The sequence below is a fragment of the Nomascus leucogenys genome, chromosome 3 (assembly GCF_006542625.1).
Source record: "Nomascus leucogenys isolate Asia chromosome 3, Asia_NLE_v1, whole genome shotgun sequence".
NCBI lineage: Eukaryota > Metazoa > Chordata > Mammalia > Primates > Hylobatidae > Nomascus > Nomascus leucogenys.
The window spans coordinates 118,273,619-118,277,938 of NC_044383.1; positions in this window are offsets into that span (position 1 = coordinate 118,273,619).

Here is a 4,320-nt window from a genome sequence, read left to right on the forward strand (position 1 = left end):
ACAGATAGCTTTAGCAGATCAAATGATTGATTTTCTTCAGGGATTAAGAGATGATTCAATTTGGGATTACTGTATTATTGCTTCTAGATCTGCAAAATATATGCATCCATGGCCTGAGAGGAAAGAAAGTAAAATAATGGGTTATATCACATACATTTCTTGTTTAAATTTCCTCCAAAGCTTTAATTGTTTCAGGAATAAATACCTCCTCCTCAGTATGAGAATCAGGAGTTTTCTTGCTCTGGTCCCTACGTACTTATCCTGTCTCTTTGGTGGTCTTTCTCTCCTTGCATGCTATATGACATCAGAAGCAGTGACATCACTGTACTACCCCAGAAATGGGCCTCTCTGCCTTTGAATCTCATACTCCTTTTGTCCAGAACGCTTCCATCTCCCTTATTTCCCTTTATTTCCTAGGCTAAATGATAAATCATCATTTAAAACATTCTACTTAGCCCTGAATCTGGGTTGTATGTACTTTCTATGTGCTCTCGAAATATCTCTTTATTTTTCTCAATCATTACGATTATCACAGTATATTGTAATCATGTTTTGACTTTGATTTAATTGGTATTAGGTCAGGCATGGTCAGCGGTCTATTTAAAAAAACTCCCTGGTGATTCTGAGTCACAGCCAGGATTACGACCCACTGAACTGGACTGATAGCTCCATGAAGATAGGACAGTTGACTGTCTAGTTCACAGTTATAAGCCCATTTTCTAGCTTAGTGCCAGAAACACAGCAAATGCTCAAGAAACATTTGATCTATAGATCAAATGTCTTTGTATCTCCAGTGTTTGTACAATGTTAAGCACAATTGTTTGTTGAGGGAGTAAATGCATAAATATGTTAAATTCTACAAAGATCCCATACGTTAGTAAATTATAGTCTTTGCTTTCACAAAGTTATAGTTGGATAGGAGTAAGGGAAATTGGAGAAACACCAAAAATTCTGATATTATCACTTGTACATATTAACAATGAAAACATTTTCAGTGGTTGTAATGATTTCTTACTGAGAATATGTCTCATGGTGAGGATTTTTCTTTCTTCTGAATGCAGACATTTCTTTCTTCTGAATGCAGACATTTTTGAAATAGTATGGCAAATGTTCAGTTGATTGAAGCTTTGAGCAAATTCTGTTTAAGTTCTTTGGCAAACTGCTTAAATCTTGTGAGGTCATTCCAGACCATTCGCCTTTTCCCTGTTATGCACTGAGGCAGGAAATGTTTTCTCCTTTTTGAAATGAGCAATTCAAGGGGCTGGTAAAGAATGCACACGGTGCAACATGCTATCAGCTCCCACCAGCTGTTTACTGTGGTCTTTTTCATTCTTAACAGGGACATCAAGTTCTTTTGGATACTAGTTATGGTTTTATACATAAGACAAAATAAACACTTCCTGTAGGGCTTCAGAGAACTTCACTCAAGTCTTATCTTCCATTTTCTTCACAAAAAGAGGAAAAAGTAAGATTTGAGAGAGGATTGCTGTTTATCAGGTTATGCTGTAGTCTGTTGGCACATTTTAAAAATTTCTTTTTGGATCCTGAAAGCAGTAAAACTCACCTTAACTTTCCCCATCTCATATCACTTAATTTTTCATACTGTGAGTGATCATGGCCCCCACCCAAGGTCATCTGAGAACAATTGTACCTTAGTCACTGACATTCTTAAGATCTTGTTTAGAAGGGATTGTTTGGAGCTTTTGTAGTCTGACCTGAGTCATCCCAGACTGTGCCAGGGTGGCTAAAGAACCGAACTTTCCCCAAAGGAACTCTTGTTATTGCAGAGAATCTCCAGGATGAAACACACAGTTAGTGCTCAGTGCACATGCACTTTGTCTGGAATTTACTGTCTGAACAGGGACAGACCACGACCTTTTAATCAGGATAGGCTTAGACTGAATTTTTTGTGCAAAGTAAATTTCCTTCTCCTAGAGTTTACCAGAGAGGCCACCCTGTAGAAAGGTATGATGGCTTAGTGGGAAGACTACGAGCTTTGGAGTCAGACAGATTTAAGTTTAAATCCCATTTCCGCCACGTATTTCGTGAACTGGGTAAGGCACTTAACTTCTTTGAAACTCAGGTTTCTCATGTATAAAATATAATAACCCACTCATGGTGTTACCATGAAGATCAAAAGAGTTAAGACAGACATGTCCTTGCCTCTGGATAGCACTGAATAGGTCCACTTCCTTTTTTGCTTCCTTTGCTCGAAAACTTGTTAATGAATTTCACTGGCTAATCTATAGAAATATTTCTTATCTAAAAGAAATATCATGTTACTGATTTTGGCAAATACACATTTTATTTAGAAATATTAGTTAAAACTATGCTATGTGCTGTAAAAAAAGAAACAGAGTGCCTTCCTACTATTCAGATGTTATAATTAAAACTCATATAGCAAAATATGTAGAGAGCAACAAACATTTGAATAAGGGAGAGCGGAAGAACATAATGGAAAAGGCACTGAATCCGAAGGCCCGACCCTAATCTCAACTCTAGCTGCGGGATGGAAGGCTCACTTATAAAATAAGAATAATATCTAACTTAATAGTGTTGTTCAGAAAAATGAAAGGATGGAATGTTTGTAGATCTGCCTCGAAAACGTAATAGCACAATACTCACATTTAATTATTAAGAACAGGTTGTATTTCTTCTCCTACTTACCAAAAACAAAGTATTTTAAGAGTAAGGAATGGTATACAGTTGGAGAAAGGGCATTTTTTTCATAAGCCAGGGAGGAAGATGGTGGGTTTAGTTGCAGCATGCTAACTGAGAGCAATTTTGCATTTTCTCAGCTGCGCCTTGGAAGCCCGTCTAGACTTCACGTAGTCAGTCCAGGTATTTGCTGAGTGGAGTGACTAGGTAGGGCTGGGATGTAGACCTGTCTGGAAATAAGTAATCTTCCCTAAACCTGTGTGGCTGTGGCATGCTTGTGAAAAGGACTGTGGTGTATAAAACTACAGATGGTAAGACTGAGAGCTTAAACAAAATAGAAGTTTGTAGGAACAGCAATAAAAATGGTGTGTATGTTTGTTCACTTAAATATCACAATTCGTATAAGGTCGTGAAGGCATCTGCTACTAAGACAAACTAAATTTATTGGTATTAAAAAGTTGCTCCAATAGGTAATCTTTTTCTGACCGTCCTTCTTAATTGTTCTAGAAGTCTTCTGAAATAGATTATTCCATGTGTTGCACAGAAGTTTTGCAGACTCATTTTAAAGATTTTAGATCTTACTGAGTTGGGATTTAACAATTTTTGCCCTTGTCATTTTTTCATTTCCTGAAGTATTGGCAAAATCTTTGTGTAGCCATTCTCTATGGTTCTGATCTTTATCCCACATCTGAGTAGGTAGAGCCTAAACAAGTCTCCCTTTTATACTAAATGCTCCTGCTCCTTGGAGAGCAGCAGAAGGAACAGTAATGGCCTTTAGGCTTTTGTTTAAAAGGACTGAATTATAGAAACTATGGATCATGCTACAGTAAGACTTTAAATTGCTAAAACTACATGTTCTTATCATGTAATTTGAAGCCCACATACAATGAGTCACTCATCTGGGTTACACCTTGGGAATGGGTATGGTATGTTATTATGAATGGACAAAACATGAGCTCATCTTTAGCAAGCGTTCACCTGAAGTTCTTTTTATCAAATTAACAAACAAGTCGCCCATGAGGGAGTGGTTTAGAGTTCAGTGAGTGTAGAGAGGACACAGGAAAGGTTTGGGGAAGTGGACTCCTGGCTGGATATGATGATCTTCAAGGGGTACCCAGTGAGAGTCCTTTGTGGTGGTGTGATTATGGTGAAGGGTTGACTGGAGAAAGGAGACACAGACCAAAAAATGGCAGAAGGCCACGATTTTGACCACTGGTTTTTTTTTTTTTTTTTTGCCTAGAACTAATCTTATTTAGAAATAAGGCTTCAATCTTGCTGCTTTTGCTGAGGTGAAGTGTTTAATAGAAAATAGTAGACAGAGCCTACTTAATTATTGTGGCAACAGCTGACCATCTTCCTTATACCATCCTTCTTTATAGTGACCTGTATGTCAATATGGGTCTTCCATAGACAGTGTAGCCCAGATCTTTTTATGTAGACCCTTGAGTTAGTGTAGTCTTATTCACCCCTGTAGAGCTTCTGTGTTTCTTGGTCAAATTCATTCTTTGCTTAAAAGCAAAGCACAACACACTAGATGAGAGATGAGAACAAAGGCGCATGGAGTTTCGAGATGGGAAAATGACTTAACACTTGGTTTTGGTGAGTGGGAGGCCGAGATGAAATAAGAGCTTATTGAGATGTCAAACCTGAGGTGGACCTTGA